We start from the raw sequence: 19,141 nt of genomic DNA on the forward strand, positions 1-19,141 counted from the left end.
CCCAGGACTCACAGTCCAGAGAACCAGCCCCTGATGGATCCACAAACATGTCCGCCGTGTCCACCCGGCGCCAGGCCTGGACAGGCAGGCCTATGCTCATAGTGTAAGGGGGGACAGACAGACAGACATGCAGCTGCAACATGGCTGGGGAGAGGGACAAGAGGCAGGCCCAGGAAACCCCTGGGACAGCGGCCCCAGCGCTGGACCTCCCCCTCCTCCTGTTTCCGGTGTCCTTCCCAGCCACGCGCCGGCTCTCCAGTGGCCTGGCCAGCCGCTTTGAAGAAGGCCCAGCAAGCTCTCAGCGGCCCCTGCTGGGCTCAGCACAGGAAATTAAGCGCGATTAGCGTGACCAAGCCTGAGCCGTCACTGGTGACAAGCCTGTCCTCCAACGGTCCCTTTTGGAGACTAACGGGGGACACAGGTCCCAAGAATCTCAGTAGCAGTGGGTGAGGGACAGCAGCTCCAGATAGCACTCCCGGGGTGAGCCCAAGGTCAAGGGGGACAGCCCTCCCCAGAGATTGCTCCCATGTCCCCGAGTCTGAGAAGATGGGTAAAATGGCTTAATGGAGTGAGTCTGGTTGTCACGGAGCAGCAGCAGAACAGACTGATGGCCCCGCCCGGCTAACGGCGCTGCGCTGGCTCTCAGCGTAATTCAGGGAAGCCGTCTGACCGCACTGTATCTTCTTTCAGCTAATGGCCAGGGCTCTGCCCACGCCCCGAGGGGCAGGCTGGGGACTGTTTGTTTCTGCTTGATCCCTCCCCACGCCCAGGGTCCAGTCAAGCCGAGGGTCCCCCCTCACCTTCCCCCGACTCTAGATGGCTCTCTCCTGCAACTGAGCCCTGGTCCCACCCACTCTGCCAACTGCAGCGGTTTCTCCAGACCCCGCTCTTGGTCATACCCCTCCCTGGCTGAAGACGGCCCCAGACCCACCCTGACTTCCCACAGGGAGTGACTATGGCGTCTGGTCCCTGGGAACCCAACGCCTTTCCTCCCTGTCTCCCCCTGGCCCAGCTGCTCCTCCTGAAGCCTGGCTCGGCTCTCTCCTCTGTTGACCGTCTCTCTCTCTCTCTCACTGTCCCCATCCCAGTGTCCACTGAGTTAGCAGCCATCATTACCACCCATCTCCCCGTCCCTCCAGTCTGGGGGGTGCGGCTCGCCCGACGGTACAACTTTGCTCCTCTCTCAAGTCATAATAATATGACAAAAATCAGACAAAAAGTTAGCTGAGCACTTATTTTATGCCAGGTGTGATGTGAGGACTTTCCACTGATTCATTTAATTTCACCATTAAATTAGGTACTATTACTATTTTCCACTTGAAAGACTAAGCAACTGAGGCAGGAAAAATGCTAAATAACAGTCCCAAAGCTGCACAGCTCATAAGTGAAAAAGCCACAAATAGAACCCCAGGGAGATAGGAGGGGGACAAAAGGACCAGAGAAAAAAGAGGAGAAAGGAAGAAAGAGTTGTGGATCACTGAGATTTGGGGACTGCTTGTTTCTGCAGCAGACCGTAGCCTGTACTGATAAAATGAATAATCAGATTTGTACAGTAATATGTAGGGACACGTCGTAAGGTCATGTTAGACCAGGAAGCCCCACAGAGGACTCCTCCCATAAAAGAACTAAAGCTCTGGGGTGGCAACCACTGGGCCGATGCAGTCCCTCGCAGGGCTTGCTTGATTCCTGGATGGCTGGTTCTCTGCAGCACTAGTGGCCGCAGGCTGGATGGAGGGTACTCATTAAACATCATGGCAGCCCTGGCTACCCTCCAGACAGGAGATGGTGGAAATGTCCCTGGAAACAGAGGCTGAGCACGAGTCCCAGGGAGGCATGGCTCCTCTGCCGTGTCGCGGAACCCACGGGGCAGCTGGCTGGGAGAGACTCAGTCCTGGAATCTCCCCCACCCTTTTTCCAAAATCTCCACAGCTGAGGAAAGCCCATGTCCTTCCCCTCCCGTGCGGGACGTTGACAGGCTCCCTGGGTGCACAGGGAAGGAGGAGGGTGCAGACGATGGCTCAGTCTGCTGGAGGAAGTCCAGGCTCTCTGCAGCCTCTGTGTCCCCTCCAAGGTGGGAATTCCTGCAGGCTCCTCTTCAGCGCTCAGGAGTCCCTACTCCGCACAGCCGGGCATCGGGGCATCAGGCCCCAGAGCCGAGTTCAAGTGCAGGACCCACATGGCGCTCCCAGCCGTGCCTCCGTGACCGCCTGTGTACACACTTCTTTCCTGATGACCTCCCCACTCCCCGTGGACTTTAAAGGCAGAAATACATTCTCTGCCTACGTAAGCACCATACGCACATCTGTGCTTTAGACATAAGAGGAAGAAGGCTCTTAGCTGGGCACGGTGGCGCACACCTGTCACCGCCTGTCACCCCAGTGGCTCCGGAGGCTGAGGCAGGAGGCTGTGAGTTCCAAAAGCCGGCCTCAGCAACTTAGTGAGGCACTGAGCCACTCAAGTTCATGGGGCACAGACTGACCGTCCTGTGACGGTGTTCACACGCCAAGTTCCAGTCCCAGTAAAGGGCTCTGGTTTCCTAGTCACCAGCACTCCTGACGAACTGTCGGTCCTGACGAAGCTCTTCCCCGGCACACTCAGGACGGTGCTGTCTCCGGCAGACAATCCTTGGCCTTGGGAACAAAGGAGTGCAGGCCTGAGCCCAGGTCACCCCAGTGCAGCCCTCACTCCTTACACACTGGAACCATGAGCTCAGCACCTCCTCAGTCTCCTTGTCTGTCAAATGGGCCTTCAGATAGCACTGATGTCACTAGGTTGTTGTGAGGACTGAGCTGGCACAAGTGGATCCTTGGCACAGCAGCCACATAGTACGTGCTCAGTTAATAGTGGCTGTGACCAGGTTTCCTCTCATTGTCATTATTTTTCCTCCAGAAAGCTCTGAGAGCTGTGTAAGCCTCAGGAGAGGCAGGACTGGAGTGTTCGGGAGCTGGGCTGCCTCCCTAAGGGTGGCAGCCTTTAGAGAATGTGTATCTGCTTGATGAGACTTTACTAAGGATGGAGCCAGGGAAATCTGCAGATTCGGATTCCATCCCTGGCTCTGCTGATGGCTGACCAGGGCACGCTACGGAAGACACATTTCTCCCACCATCTAAAATAAAAATGTCCAGGCCACGTTTTGGATTCTGTAGCGTGGTCTCAGAACACATGCGGAAGCCTCTGGAATCCCAGCTGTTTCGTCATTTTTTTGCTCCATCACCCATGTTTCTGGAGCACCTACCGTGGTCTAGGCACTGAGGGGGGCATCGGAGGTCAGCAGGGAACATGAAGAAGGCCAGCCTCCATGGGGCTGTCCGTCGTCATGGTTAAGATGACAGTGACAGCGGTGACAGATGTCCGTTGATGGCAGTCAGGTGGTGGCAGGGGCAGGCAATGCTGGGGCTGCTGTCCAGAAAGGGGGCAAGACAGGGCCTTTGACAAGGGAGCCCTGGGCATCTGCGGAGAGGCTGTGACAAAATGAGGGAGCCCATGGGGTCTGACCAGGAGCCCCGTCGGGAGGGACGAGGAGACCCTGCGCACCTCCTCGGGACCTCCTTGTTGTTATTTTAAATTTTGAAATAATTTCAAATACCTCCTGCCCGTGCCCAGAGCAGGGGAGACCGCGCAGGCATGAGGGACAGGCTCTAAGCTTCTGCCTCCGCACATGCTGTGAAGGCCAGTGCTCCCTCTGTCCCCATTTCCCTGTGTAAGTGAAGTGGATCCCTGCTCCTTCTCTGCCTCCTCCCTCCTGGACACCCAGCCCAGCCTTCGTCAGGGTCTATGTCTCTGTCCCCAGAGCCACGCTGTGTCTTCTCTTGGTTTCTTAAACCACCCTGTTCTCTCTGGCCTCTGGGCCCTCGCCCAGGCTGTTCCGTCGGCCTGGAACACTCTTCCATACACCTGTCACTGTTTGGATGACATGTCCTCTGGAACCCAGCCTTCCCACCTGTCCCCTGTCTGTGTCCTTGGGTTGTCCCCGACCCCAGACGCCCCGCTGACATGGGCCTGACTGCTGCCGGTGGCCTCCGCTCGCTCTCCCTGGACACGTTCAGGTCTTGGCACCTCCAGGGCCCTGTCCTCTTGTAGTGAGCCCATGATGACTGTCTGTCCTGGGCTGGCATGAGGTGCCAAGGCAGGGAAAGCCCGGGATGGCCAGGCGGGACGAGGCCGTGTGGACCGAGGGGCTGGAGGGGAGGGCAGGGCAGGCAGGAGCCGAGGGGGGAGGACAGGTGAGCGAGGGTAAGGGGGCGAGCAGCTCGACTCCTGCGGGCCTCCTACACACTGTGACCCCCTGGCTCCCCTGTGTCCCCAGGTACAACCACTATCCGTCCCCCAAACCTGGACAGCGCAGGCTGCAGCTTGCGGTCGGCAGAGGGCTGCAGGCCGGCTGCAGGCCTGTCCTCGGCCTTCCCAGGGCCGGGTCTGCCCCTGGCCCACCCCATAGCAGGTGCCCTACAAAGGGGGCTCCGCTCCTGGGGCCACGTCTGCTCTTGAAGAGTCTCATTGCTCCTGAGCTCACAAAGGCTCTGGAACGTCCTGCACTTAGGTCTCAGGTAACCTTCCAGCCGTCCCTGAACTGCCCAGCCAGGAATCCTGCTCAGGACCCATGAGGTCCTCCCGTGCCCCAGGGAGGAGGGCACAGAGCCACCCAGTCTCCGTGCGGGCCCAGGGGAAGGAACGGGCCTGCCCTGGTAGCACACGTGCTGTCCTCCTAGTGGGTGAGAGGGGCAGAGGAGCAGGGAGGGTCCCCAGGGTGCAGCCTGCCTCAGGGGAGGTCCTGTCCCGGGGACAGGCCTTGGAACATAAAGTCCCCTCCTGGCGACACCCCGGGAGGCAGGCAGAAGGAAGGAGGCCCGGGTAGCCCCCGGAGATGCAGCGTTTCCACTGGTCTCGTTTACATAAGTGTCCTTGGCAATTTGTCCCAATTTGTCTCATTACAAATGATGTAAACATCCGGCATAATCACAGGCAAAATGGGGCAGTTTAAACGCTGCCTGATTGAAACCCGGTTGGCGCAGGGACTCATGCGCATGCCACCGGCTCCCAGCGGGGCCTTGGTGCCAGCGCTCCAGAGCTCAGGGGACCCTGGGGTCTGGACGGTGGCCCGGGTGCTGCCTCACTCCAGGGAGCCTCCAGAGGCACCGTCCTGTCTACAGGGTTCAGAAGACAGAGGAGGAGGCAGGCGGGCGGCAGGTGGCTTCTCCGTCCCATGCCCCTGGTGAGGGCAATGCAGCGAGGGGACTGGGGACCCAGACTCTGACCCTTGTCGTGCGTGATCTGTGCCACCTCAGGCCAGCAGCCTCTGGCTAAGCGTCGACTTCCTGCTCCATCTAACGGAGGTGACCATTTGGCATCTGGCCTGCCTGGCATGGCACTGAGATGTCATGTGACCCTGGCCTCGAGAGGCCAGAGGCCCTGTCCTGTCTGTCCTTGATCCTCAGAGCTGACAGTGGGTGCTCGGGGGTCTGGAGGCCCCGGGGATGGGTTCCAGGGTGACCAGGCACGTGGTTCTGCTGAGCAGGGCACCCATCTGAAGCCCCTCCATAGGCGAGGGACCTCGTCACTCTACCTCCACCCTCGGACACCCAGGAAGTGCCGCCTGCCCGTCACAGCCTGTCGCAGTGCCCCAGCCACAGGCGGCACAGGCAGGCACGGGCATCCGACCGACTCCACTGTGACCTGGCTGCTGTCTTCAGCCTGCGTGATGGGGCAGGGCTTCTCCCCTCGTTCCTCAGGAGAGCCAGCCCTGCCCCAGAGCGCAGGCACCGGCGGGAAGAGCAAGGGCTCCAAGGTTCACCCAGAGCCTGCAGGTGGGAGGCCGGAGGAAGATCTGGGGGTCAGAGTGAGCCTCCGGGGGGCCAGGAGCTCAAAGTCAGACGGGGTCCAGGTGACTTAGCCAAGGTGATTCTTACCTGAGGACAGGGCTGCAGGGACACGGCAGCCTGGGACTTCTCGCCCTTAGTTGCTGTGTGATCCTAACAAACCTCCCCTGTCTAATGAGAGTGGGTGGCGCCGCAGCCCTGGGGAAACTGGCAAACCATGGGTGAGTCTGCCCGTCCACGCCATGCTCCATCCACACTGCATTCCCTTTGGGTTAGAAATCTCCCGCCCTCCATGCCCAGGTCCTCACATCACAGTGTCAACGGAGAGCAGAGGAGGGGTCTGGAGAGGGACAGCTGGGGGCCACAGAGCCAGAAAGGCCTCCGCAGGTGGGAAGAGCGACAGCCCCCGAGGTCTGCGCCCGAGCCCCACAGACTCAGGTCACCAGCTGGGACTGCAGTCACTTGTCTCAAAAATGGAAATAAACATTCCCGCCATGAACACAGGGTTGGCTCATAGTGCACAAAAGTGCCACTTCCCTGTCCCCGGAGCCCGGCAGGTGTGGGGAGTCTCCTGAGAGTGGCACCGCCCTTCCCTGTCCTAGGGCAGTTGGGACAGGCGTCCTGTGCAGCCCCACAACGGCTCTGGTGGGCTCCCCCAGAGCCCAGCCCACGGGGTGCCGCGGACTTACTCGCCTACAGAAAGGGCACGTGACCTAAGTTGATCCAGTGGGATTTGAGCTCAGAAATCTCTTTTGTCAGTTGGAGAAAGAGAAATGTTCTCTCCCTCTGGAAGAAGTTTGAGGCAACTATCACCACCATTTTGCTGAGCCTTCCTCTTCTGTGAAGGAATCAGCCCTGAGAACTGAGTTAGCTTGGAGGGGGACCAAGTGTCACAGAAAATGATCCCAAAGTCCTAATCCAACTGAGCCTGAAGCCCACGTAGAATCTGGAGTTTTACATTTCCGGAGAAACAAAATAAGGAATGCTAAGTAATGCTAACCTTCCCAAGTATTTTACCCTCCTGATGGTCGAAATTGCCATGAACCAATTTAGATATGCAAATGCACTTGCAGGAATTGGGTCCCCAGGGACTGGCTCCTGCCCTCTTCCGTAATTCAGAACTCCCAGGCGTCCTCTAACTGACCACCTGCACACATGCTTCCCCGATCCTCCCACTCCCCGCTTCACCAAGGGAAACTGCTAGAGGACAGAGGTGTCCACCTGCTGGTCACTCTGGGAGGCGGCAAGGAGGACACCCACTGCAGAGGCAGCGGCCACAGGTCGGAATCTTGCTCTATTTCTCCAGTGTCCAAAGCCACATCCCCTTTCTAAGCCTTCATCTTCCCATCTGGAAATGGGATCATGGCGCTCACCTGGCTGGGCCCTGGGAAGGTTCCGGATGTAAGGTGCAGGAGTTGCTGGCCAAGAACCCGAGGGCCCTGTGCTCGTGGGAGCTCTCACTCAGGCTTTGACCCTGGCCACGTCCTTCCTGCCTTCTAGGGCGTGGGTCCCCTGGACCACAGGAGGTGCAAGATCTCATGGTGGAATAGATACAGAGAGATAAGAAATGGCATCGCCAATGTCACCACAGAGCACGGCTTGGGGGCTCTGGGGCTGTGGCCTTGCCTCCTCAAGGTCAATCAGCAGTGCCCGTATTTGTGTCAGTTTTCAGAGCCATCAGTGGGCACAGCACCAGGCTCAGAAACGAAGGGAGGAGAGAAAGGGAAAGAGGAAGAAGCCAAAACGCCCAGCGCAAGCTCTCACAAACCAGGGCCTGGCTTTGGAATCCACTAGTCCTGAGATGAAATCCCAGTTCCCCTGCTGAGCAGCTGTGTGACCTGCCTCCAGCCACTGAACCTCTCTGAGCCTGTTTTCTTGTCTGGAAAAGAGATGAGATGGATGATGCTTCCATGGGTTGCTGGGGCGTATAGAAAGTGGGGGGAGCGCTTTGCACAGTCCCTGGAGAAAAGTGTGTCTTCAGTGAAAATTCCCTCCATGGTGATAAAGTGTCCCCCCTATTCACGTCCACTCGGAACCTAGAAATGTGACCCTATCTGGAAACAGGGTCCTTGCAGATTTAACTAAAGATCTGAAGACAAAGTCTGACTGAGTCCTGTGGCCGTGTCCTTATGAGAGGGCACAGAGCAACCCAGAGAGGAGGTCGCAGACTGAGGCTGAGGTTCTAGAGATTCAGCCACGGACCAAGGGACCCTGGGGCCACTGGAAGCCAGGAGGAGCAGGAGGGAGCCTTCCCTGGAGGCTCAGAGGAGCGCGGGCAGACTCCTGGCCTCCATCTGTGGGGAGCTGGGAGGTGGGGCCACAGGGATGGGACCTGGGCTTTAAGTGTGCCACACCCCAGGCCTTCATTTCTGTTGTTTTAGGCCAAACTTGTGGTCCTCCATCTCAGCAGCCCCGGGAAACCCTCTCCTCAAACAGAGCGGGTGTGGTTCCAGGTGGAGACCTGGGGAGTTCCAAGATGGCGCAGGGCCTGTCTGGGCCTGGGCTCCGCAAGGCTCCTCCAGATGGAGGGCAAGTGCCGCCCTCTGCTGGCAGCTTAAGGACTCACCGGAGCAAGGTGCCCCTGCCCTGTGGTCGTAGGAGCCCAGGAAAAGGGTCTGCTCCAGACCCAGGAGGACTCCGCTGGGGGCTGGGGGCTGGGGGCTGGGGACTGTGGGCCTCCGCCCCCCACCCAGAACCATTCCCAGCAGGACTCAGGGACACCTGTGTCCCAGAGCTGAGGCCAGTCCTGTCCTTTTCCAAGAGACCGACTCCCTGACGCTCCTTGCCTCCTGCCTCCATGGTGGAATCTCTGGGAAACAGGGCCTCACACGCTGGCCTGGCCACCCATCCCCTGGTCCACCTTGCAGCCCTGGTCCACCTGGGATTGCTGGCCAGCTTTATGCAGGACAAACTCAACCCTCAGATTCCAAATTGATTGGAACGCCTTAATAAAATAGGCCATGCCCCTGCTGGAGAACACGGGCTGGCTTTGCTGGTCTTCACACTCTCGATGGCTTTATTGAGCATGTACTACGTGCCAGCCACTGGTAGCCACCCAGGTGCTGGGATACAATGGGGACCTGTGGAGCTCAGAGTCCGGTGGGGATAGGGAGGCCAGAGATGAACTAACAAATAAGCAAACCAGAAGGTGACCACTTCACTGATGGCGCCGGCACAACGGGGACACTAATGACAGACACGTCATTTTCTCCAGAGTCTGTCTCCAACCCTGACTGGGCACAGTCCTTGCTGTCCATCCTGTCACCATGTGGCGATGTCACCTGCTGCTCTGGGTTTCCCATCGCTTCAGCCCTCGTCTCAGGAGAGCTTTCGGTTCTCAAGCATCCTGCCCAGTTAGAGGCCCGATCTCAGCCTCGAGCCTCCAGGGAGCCACCCTGCACTGGCTCAGAACTCCCGGGGGGGGGGGGGGCAGGATGGTGCACCCCCCCCCTCACTTCCTCCTCCTCCTGACCTCCTGCTTCTGGCCCAGGGTAGATGATTGTCAGAGGTGGGACAAGGGCCTTGGCCTTGGGTGCTGCTGGGTGGCTCTCTCTCGGCCAGCTCGGGATGACCGTGTTCTCCAACCTGGACATGGCATTCAATGTCAGCGCTTCCTTGTGACAACCAGTGGGGGGGGTCTTCCCAGGGGAAAGCAGACAGAGGCCGGTGGCTTCTGCAAGCCAGCCCTCCCAGCCTCGTCCTGCTGAGCCCCTGAGGGTATCGCCCCCCGGCCCCTCCAGGCTGCACCCCTTCTTCAGAGCCCTCCTGACCACAGGAAACTTCGAAACCCTTGTGCTATGGAGGACAGAGGCACCTCTTCCCCAGTTGTCCCCTGAGGCCAGGCCAGCACCTCCCCATCCTCCCAGACTCCTTGGGGGTGTGCAGCTTCCAATCTCTGTCCAAGCCCAGGGACACAGGGCCATGTCACCAAGCTTCACGGTTGCACTGCAGCGTGTCTGCAGCTCAGGGCCCCTGGCTCTGGCTGCCTGCCAGGGGCTGTGACCTGGGAGGGAGGAGGAAATCCAAAGCTCTCTCTGCTCTGCTTACACCAGTCGTGGAATCTCTAGCCTCCTGCGGTGTCTGGGTGGAGGGGGGTCACACTCTCCAGGCCACTTGCCCTCTAGCGCACCTCCAGCCGCTCTTTAGAATATGGGCTACTCCCCAGCTCTTCCCATTGTCCCCAGGCTTGAGCCCAAACCCCGAGACAAGGGACCGTCTCATTTCACCTCCTGTAAGGATCTCGGGGACGCGGTGCTGGGAGGGCAGCCTGCGGGACAGCGCATGCCGTGGGGCTGGGCAGTGAACGTGGGTTTGGATTCAGTGGCCAGGAAGCAACACCAAGCAGACAATGGCCAGGCAGCCACCCAGCCAGGAGGACAGAGCTCTGCAGGCCAGGGAGGGGCACAGCGCAGCCCAAGGCCCCCACCCTCTCCCCAGGCTCAGCAAGACCAGAGCCCAGCGTGTGTGAGTGGGGACGTGAGGGGCAGAGAAGAGGCCCAGACCCCCGGGGCCTTGAGGGCCACCAAGAGGAGCTGGCAGGTGACAGGAGGTTTGAGGCAGAGGAGTGCGTGACCCCCCCCCCCGGTAGCCATCGAGGAGAACACACTGGACGCTGCGCCTAGAGATTCCTCGTCGGAACCCCCCCACCCCCGACCCTTGCAATGACCCTCTGAGTCAAGGCACGTGGGGAAAAGGAGGATGGAGGACAGTCACCCACTCACCCGTCCAAGCAGCAGGGCAGAAATGAAGTCGCAGGACCTCTAGACCCCTGGCCTTGACTTTCCCATGACCGTGCCTGGCTCCCCATGGGAAGGACCCTAACTCCAGGTCAGCGGGCTCCCTGGTCCACTCCCTGATGCCACAGAATATCACGAGTAGCTTATGGTCATCAGAGGTCGTTTCCCGGACGGTCCTGAAGGCTGGGAAGTCCAGAGCGGGAGCCAGCGTCAGCCGAAGGCGCCACGTGGAGGGACAGGTGGAGCCGGCGTGCCACCCAGGTGTCCCCTCCTCATCTTACAGAACCACTCTTGTCCTCGTGGGTCCCCACCCTCCAGGCCTCACCTAACCCAAATCACCCCAAAATCCAGCAACATGTGAATTTGGGGATTACGTTTCTAATACAGGAACCGTTAGGGGACGTTCCCGCTGTAGCTTTGGGGAAGGGGACACTGCTGGCTGTCCCCGGAGCTGGCTAACGCTTCCCATCATGCCAAGCTGAGCTGGGGCAGGACAAGGTCCCTGCAAGTCCCAGAAAAATGACAAAACTGCAGTCCACCCACCACTGCCCAAGAGCCCGGCCTACCCCATGGACCTGGGTGCCCAAGTCCTGGGGACAGCTCATGGGTGTCCCCCAGACATCTGCCAGGACCCACACAACTCTGCTAGGTTTGGAGACAGCCCTTGCTGGGCCTGTCCTGGACCCACCTGCTCCATGACCCCTACCCGGGCGGTACACGGCAAGGCTGGGCTTGTGAGAGCCTGGGGCCACCTGCCCCTGCCCACTCAGGTGCATCCTGAGGGACGTGGGCTGAAGCAGGGAGCCAGAGAGGAGAGGGACTCTGGCTCCCCTGGGCAGACAGACAAGCATGAGAGCCTGTCCCCAAGTCACTCAGAGATGGCCCAGGAGATGGCCGTGCTCCCTGAAGGGTCTCAGGGGGACTTCTGGACCCAGCAACCTCCCAGCGGCCTGTTCAGCACACCGACCTCCCCGTCCCTCATGGTCAACCACCCCAAGGGCTGTGGAGCCAAGTCCCTTCACAGGAATCAGGGCATTTCCATCCTGCAGAGGACTGTGCCTTTGGACCGCCTTCCCCATGTGGCAAGTGGGACACTGAGGCCCGGGGATGTGGATACTCCTAGAACTGTCCACAGTGGACCTCAAGACAAACGTCCACCTCCATCTCTAAGTATGTTTGGGGGTGTTAGGGGCCTCCTTCCTGGCCATGCTCAGAATTTCCTCTGGAGGCCCAGTGAGGGTCCGCTGGGACGCAGACTCAGGAAGAAACCTAACTCATGAGTGTGTGATGAAGGAAGAGGCACCCAGGTCTCACAACTGTCCATTAGGCAACATGGGACGCTGCCCTGCCCCAGACCTGGGCCCTGGCATGATTTCACGGCCACCAGGCCCGGCTGTCCTGCTCAGGTGCCGGCGGAGCATGAATATTCATCCCCACGAGAGGCTGCGCGCACATCCCTGGCAGGACATTCAAGGTCATTCTCAGGATCCATGTCTAGAGTTGGGAGCCGGCGGCAGGCGGGGCCCCAGGCCTCACCGGGGCTCCAACCCCCACCAAGGTCAGGCAGGAACGTGGCCTCCTTGGCTCCTTCCAGCTGAGGCCGGGCCTGGAGGTCGCCTCTGGCCTCTGGCCGCCCTGTGCTCTGGCCAGGCCCCTTCCCCAGCCCACATGGAGCACCTCCATCTGTCACACAGCAGGCCACGCAACCCGACTCCCTGTCCTTCCTCCTCTTCCCGCACCTCACACCCAGGGCTGCTGTCCAGGGAGCACCTGTCCCTCCTGCACCCCAAGGTGCACAGGCCTCCTGCTGCTGGCTGCTCAGACCCCTGGGAAACAGCCCTGACCACACAGGCTGTGGCCGGGCGCCTGGGCAGGTGGCCTGGGTGTTCTGCCAGCGGAGCCCGGGCTGCGGGCTGGACCTCAGGGCCCTCCTGGCTCAGGGCCTATGTCTGGGACAGGGGACAGAGGAACGAGGGCATAAGAGCCCCGGTCAGAGGGCAGAAGGTCCTCCCCTGGGACCTGCTCAGCCCTGGGAGGGCTCGTGGACTTTCAAGCCACACCCTGTCCCCCCCCCCCCGGAGACTGACACCCTGGACGAGTCCTAGAGGAGCAAGGGGGCCACAGGCCGCCTCCAGGGGCAGTGGGGACACCTCCCCCCAGCTGGGACACCTCCCCTTCCACCCCCAGCCAGCGGGCTCCCCTCGGGTGGCTCCGCTGTCAGGACATACGTACTCAGGGTTTCCCTGTCCTCTACTGGTCCCCTTCTCTGTAGGATGTGGTCAGCGTGCAGGCCCATCCCCATGCCCCCCACTGGGCCACCTCCACCCCCACACCCCATACCACACACATGCTCAGATGTAGGAGAGGGACGAAGTCACCAGGCCAGATTCCTGCTAGCCCCAGGCCTCCTGGGAGGGGCCCAGCTCCACCCCACAGCCAGCCCCAGGTAGGACCTGCCCCTCCCAGGGGGTTGGAGCTGAGCAGGACAAGGCAGGCCAGTGCGGGCAGTTGACAAGGCGGGGACACAGAGGCCCCTCTGGTCAAGAGCAGGACGGGGCTTCAGGGGCTGACGGCCTGTCCACCTGGAAAAGCCAGGCACCTGCTCTGGGGCACAGACTTGACCAAGGCAAAGTCCCTCCCCGTCAGAAAACCCAGCCGTGTCCAAGAGACAGGGGACAGGCAGGTCAGTATGCGGTAAGACGCGCTGTGTGGCCCTGGCGGGGCAACTTCCCTCTCTGAGCTTCTATTCCCTCCTCTATAAACAGAGACAGTCCCTCGACTCGGCGAGATGATGGCTGTGAACTTGACTCTACAGGAGAGAGCACCTCCAGCCCTCAGAAGGCTTTGCCCTCTCTACCCGGCACCCTGGGCAGGCGGTTTCCTCACCCATGATGTGGGAGCCATCACTCCCACCTCCCAGGGTGGCAGTGAGGAGGGGAAACAGAGACCTGAGAGCTCCAGCACCCGGCCTGGCACGTAGTGGGTGCACAGGAAACGCTGAGGGTGTTGTGCTGTCCACACCTGTGGCCCCCAGGACCCACAACCCAGGACTGGGCAGTGCTGAGCCATGGCGACTGGCTTTGCCATTCACCACATCAAAGCCTTTGTTAAAACTTGGTTAGGGTCTATTAATTGCACACACTGATGAAGTTCCTTGTGACAGCTCATTACGTGCACACAGCATGCTCTGATCAAATCCAGCCTCTTTTACCCACCCTCCACCCCCAACCAACACGGGCTGCAGTGTCTCTTTGCTCTGCTGATTCCTATTCTATATTTAAGGGTTTTTTCCCCTTGACTTCCACGCATGCCAGAGGACATGTGGTGCTAGTCTTTCTCTCTCTAGTTTATTTCACTTAACATAATGTTCTCCGTCAATTTTGCTGCAGATGACAGAATTTCTTTCTTCTTCATGGCTAAGTAATATTCCACTGTACACACACCACACTCCCTTTACCCATTCATCTGGTGACGGGCACCCAGGCGCGTTGCATGTCTTGGCTGTTGTGAACAGTGCTGCGATGTTCGCGGGCTACAGGTGTCTCTTTGCCCTATTGATGGTACTTCCTGTGGATCTTGACCCAGTAGAGATCCTGGATGTCATGGTAGACTATTTTCGATTGTTGGAGGACCCCTGTCCCTCCCCCTAGTGGCCATGCTAGGTCGCATGCCTGTCAACAGTGTGCGAAGCTTTTACAAAGCAGCTCCAGACCCAAAGAGGAGGCAGAAGAGACGCAGGGACCTTTCCAGATGGCATTTAAAAACAAGCAGCAGCATCATGTCCCTGCGCAGAGGCCAGCGGTCCCCACACAGAGCTGCCTGGCCCACTCTGCCCCACTGTGTCCCACTCTGCCCCACTGAGCAGAGGCCACCGTCTGGAGCTGGCGCTGCCTGGTGCTCAGGGCTTCTCCTCAGGGGTCCCCGGCTCCCCCAGGCCCCTCCTACCCCCACCGGTGACCTGGGACAAGTCCCAATCAGGGCAGAGGTGGCACTGGATCAGCCCAGAGTGGAGCCTGCACCTGCAGGCCAACGATGGTCCTGCGAGGCGACCACAGGCCATGTCCCACCCCCCCCCCTCCTAGGACAGTCCCAACAGGGCAGCTGCACCTCCCCCCAGCCTCTCCCAGGGTCCAGGGCAGGCAGCAGCCTGCCACAAGGAGGAGGCTGGCTGCGGTCCCCACTTGCGTCCCCCCTCAGCGCCTTGGTCCCTGCCCTCCCGCCCACCCCCAGGCCAGGCTCCTCTGACTTGGGAAGCCAAAACCACGCATCAGAATCAAAGGAATCCGTTTCTGCCTCAGGGAGCATGAATGCCAGGGCCTGGGGCTGGGGGACCACCTGACCCCAAATCTAGGGCAGGCGCTGAGTCCCCCTGGGCTGCCAGTGACCCTCCCCTGCCTGTATCCCCTCCCACCAGGGGAGGCCCCTGGGAGCCGCAGGCCTCACCCCGCCCCTGGTGCTGCCTTGCCAGGCTTTTGAGAATCCTTTGAAGAGAAGCAGCCCAGGGGCTCAGGCTGCAGAGCTCTGCCTCCACCCCAGGGAAGCCCTGAGCAGGGGATGGGGACACAGCTGCGCTGAGCAGCCCGGGTCTGTGTTGCAACCTCTCTGGGCTCAGTGTACATCAGTATGCAAGGATGATCGCCAGGGATGTGGGCAGTGATGAAAGACGGGGGCCAGTAAGCCAGAGGGGAGTCCCTTCCTAGGTGACAGACCCGACAGACCTGGGGCAGCTCCAGATCCTCCCAGGCTAGTGCAGGGCAGGGCCACTCAGGAGTGGAAGGAGGCTGACCTGGAGTCAGGCAATGCCTTTACCAGCTGTGTGACCTCAGGCAAGTAGCCTGGCCTCACTGGACCTCAGTGACCTTGTCTGCAAACTGGAACAATGATGCTGATGTCACAGAGCTATAGTGAGGAGTCAGTGGGACAACAACGGATTTAAAAAAAAAAAAAAAAAAATCACCCAGCACAGCCCTAGCGCGCGGTCGGCCTTCCAGCGCCTTCCCCGGCGTGGAATGCGGCAGAGAGGAGGCCTGGGGCTGGGCACAGAAGGTGCATGGAAAAGGCCGTCTCCTGCCCCCTCCTCGGGGGAGAACTGGGAACCCGCCGGTCTCAGAGGGGGGTCCTGCCTCCGGGAGGCTGCGCCGAGGTCCCGCGCTCCGGGAGGAGGAGGCGGGCAGCGCGAGGCTTTGCTGGTGTGGGGCGCCATCTGGTGTCCGGAGAGGGCGAGGCAGGCCCGCGCCCCGTCCGAAGCCGCGGCTCGCGAGCAAGGCCACCACCCGCGCCCCAGCCCCCAGCCGAGGCTCGCTGAGCGCGGTCGCGCAGGAGGGGCACGAGGGGAGGGCGGCACGTGCGGGAGAAGAGAAAGCAGCCAGCTGGGCGGTCGGGGAACACGTCGCTGAGAAGTGACTTCCGTGAGACCCGAAGAAGTCCCCGCGGGTTCTCAGGGCTCTGCAGGACAGCTCTCCAGAAAGAGGAATCCGCCAGTGCGACGGCTAGGAACGCGTCCCTGTCCCCTCAGCGGAGCAGATGACAGCTCCTCACAGCACCTGCATTGCATTGGGGGTCATAGGTCATGCCGAGGTGACCAGTCCAGGGGAGGATGTGCCTAGCCTAACTGCAAATTCCCTGCCATTTCAGACAGGGGCGGAGCGCCAGTGGACTCTGGTGTCCTGGGGTGGTGGGGGGGGGGGGGTCCTGGAACCAGTCCTCTTGAGGACTGAGGGACAGCTCTGTGTGTGTGTGGACTGATAGCTCACTGCGATCCTAGATGTCTGTTGGTGATCACAGCTCCCGGCCAGCAGGTTAAACTGCCAGGAGGCCAACTGGGAACTCCAATTCCATAACTGGTGTGCTGTGTTGCTTTGGCTGTTCACTTCACCTCTCTGGGCTGCTTTCTCTCCCATATATGAATGAAGCCAGAAGACCCATTAAAGCAGATGTCTCAGAGTCCCTTTCAACTCTAAGTCTCTTTGTTATTGTAAATGTCACCTCTTCAGAGAGGCCCGCCCTGACCCCCTTATCCAGTGTAGCCAGGGCCCACGTCAGCAAAGACTTCATAGACCCCTCCCCACTGAAGCCACCTACAGGTGAAGCTGTTCACTGCTGTCTGTTCCCCCCACTGTGAAATCCCAGTTTCTGTCTTGTTCTGGGTTTTCTTTCCAGCCAAGAGAAGTATCTTTGCAAGGACTGTGGGGAAATTCGGAGCTATTGAAGAACATAAGAGGACAACGATCCAAGTTAGTTCTATCAAAGGCTCACTGGGCTGAGTACAGTTGCACACACCCATAATCCCAGCAACCCAGGAGGCTGAGGCAGGAGGATCACAAGCTAGAGGCCAGCCTCAGCAACTTAGCGAGACCCTGTCTCAGAGTAAAACACCAAAAAGGCTGAGGATGGAGCTCAGGGTTAAAGCACCCCAAGTTTAATTCCCAGTACACACACACACACACACACACACACACACACTCATTGGGCTGCAGTGGTGCCGTAGACCCCGGAAGCAGAGAAACCAGTTAGGAGGCCAGGCAAGGGTGCCAGAGCCTCGGACAGGGCAACAGAGGCGCAGCTGGCCAGAGCAAGGAGGGGCTAGACTCTGGGCGTATCCTGAAGGTCACGCCGACAGGATGTCAGGACGGTGATGGCCACATGTGGGGGTGAGAGGGACACATGTGATGAAGTTTGCCAAGTGACATCTGAGCATCCAGGAGGACAGTTCCATTAAATGCCACGGGAGACACGGGGCGGGTTTGCGGGGAGAGTCCCCGGGCTGTTCTACAGATCTGAGCGTCTCGGTGTGGAAACGTCAAGAGGCAGCTGGGGACAGGGTCAGGGCTGAGGGCAGGGCCTGGCGGGAGGGAAAGGATGGCCCTGCGGGCACAGAGAGCACGGAGCCATGCCGCTTGTGGGAATGCCCAGGGAGGAGGGCGGACAGCGCCTGAGCCCGGTGGGCAGAGGGACAGCATGAGGAGCAGCCAGGACAAGGGAGGGGCCAAGCTCCGCCCACGGGGCGCTCCTGGAGCCTGGAGTAGCTGAGGCTGTCCCCAGCCTGCTCTCCTGTGCCAGTGACAGTGAGTCACCCACTAGGAGGACACTAATTGAGCATCTGCTGCATGCATCCGCCTGCCTGATGGCTCAGCCACTGACCTGAACCAGACCCGAGCTCTCCCAGCAGGGCTTTCCACCTGGATGCATTCCTGTCCATTAGGGAGGGGAATGGTGGACCTGGGAAGGTCGACCCAAGTCACACCACAGGCCAGTGTTGGTGCAGAGAGAGCAGCTGTTGGGAGGCAGAGGGTGGGTGGGAGTGAGCATTTACTGAGCACCTGTTATCGACACCCCCACATCCTAAGTGCTCTGCGGTCTGGGTGATGCATGCTATGGTCCTCCCTCCACAGAGGCCCCATGGAGGCTCTGGCACAGGAGACCTCCTGTGTGAGGGCCGGCCTGCAAGGGGGAGCCGGAGTCCAATGAAACCTCCGCCTGGGCCGCCATCGTCCCTCACCCCAGCCCACCCACACCCCCACAGGATCACTGAGAGATGACGTTCAAAACCCCCACCGAATCAGCCTCCCCTGAACAGAAAGGTTATTTTATGACAATGGTATTTATATATACGTGACCAAAACAGATACGCCCAGGGATTCCAGGTGCACCTGCTGTCATGTCCTTAGTGGGGACTAGACCGACTTCTGGGGTTGGTGCATTGATGTCAGATGGGCTGGCTCAGGGCTCCAGGAAAGGCCTCTGGTTCTCTGCCCTCTCGGTTCAGCTCTAGGCAGAGAAGTGAGACGTGTCCAAAGGACAAAGGACAGTGGCTCCCAGCGTAGGGACATGCTTCAGCCACCCAGCAAGGTTTGAGCCAGCCTGAGGGCAGGCAGGTCCCCGTGCTGCCAGATGGGCAGTTGGCACTCCAGAGCAGTACAGCACCACTCCAACCTCAGCCTGGGGCTTGGAAACCAGGCCACCTGCCCTGGGGTGGGGGCGAGGCAGGCCAGATTCAAACCCCTGCCGCATCTGGCGGTTTCCCACTGTCCCCCTTCCTGGGCATTGTGGCCTCTGTCTGCCTCTGTCCCTGGAGTCTTCTTGGGTGCCTCTCTACATCCTGCAGCATCTCTGTTTCCCCATGGGAAAAACAGGCCTTCCAGAGGGGTTAGGTAACTTGCCTAAGGTCACACAGCAAGGGCATGAAATGCAAATCCAGGCAGCTTGACCTCATGGGCTAAGTTCTTGACCAGGGAATGGAAATTACTGGACCATTCGGAGGGGCTGCTTCTGAAAATAAGGTATTGATGGCTGTTCCTCAGCGGATGGAAATTACTTAAAGGTGATAATGAGGTCGTCCTGGGGCCTCCATGGGACCTCCCTCCTCCCCTTCCTCCTGGTCCCATTCCACCCGGAGCTCTCTCTCTGCTCCTCCTCTTCCTCCTGGTCCGGGCACTCAGAATCAGCTCTCTTCCTCCAGCTCCTGAAGTTCCTGGGGCCATTCCCTGCCCAAAAAAGACAGGGATTGTAGGAACCACAGCTCAGGAGTCACAAGGAGACCCTGTCCCAAGGCCTTGGGCTCCGCATCCCTGAACCGGGAGAAGTCTGGCA

At 59.8% G+C, this 19,141-nt stretch overlaps 1 protein-coding gene and 2 long non-coding RNA genes across 4 annotated transcripts in view; 2 read left to right on the plus strand and 1 right to left on the minus strand.

Annotated features, from left to right (window-relative positions):
- The window catches only part of Kcnip1 (potassium voltage-gated channel interacting protein 1), a 192,205-nt gene that overhangs the window by 92,081 nt on the left and 80,983 nt on the right, over positions 1–19,141 (plus strand). The gene's annotated exons all lie outside the window — the stretch shown is intronic.
- LOC131423283 (uncharacterized) lies at positions 9,556–12,859 on the minus strand. Its single transcript, XR_009224631.1, has 3 exons — positions 12,785–12,859; positions 10,538–10,735; positions 9,556–9,819 (listed from the first exon to the last, which is right to left on the minus strand). It is a non-coding gene; the product is annotated as an uncharacterized LOC131423283 (long non-coding RNA).
- On the plus strand, positions 13,065–13,697 carry LOC124077145 (uncharacterized). The gene is made up of 2 exons (XR_006846550.2): positions 13,065–13,235; positions 13,318–13,697. It is a non-coding gene; the product is annotated as an uncharacterized LOC124077145 (long non-coding RNA).

The sequence above is a fragment of the Marmota monax genome, unplaced genomic scaffold, assembly GCF_021218885.2.
Source record: "Marmota monax isolate L192 unplaced genomic scaffold, Marmota_monax_Labrador192_F-V1.1 WCK01_AAM20220418_F8-fsc00084, whole genome shotgun sequence".
In the NCBI taxonomy this organism is placed as follows: domain Eukaryota; kingdom Metazoa; phylum Chordata; class Mammalia; order Rodentia; family Sciuridae; genus Marmota; species Marmota monax.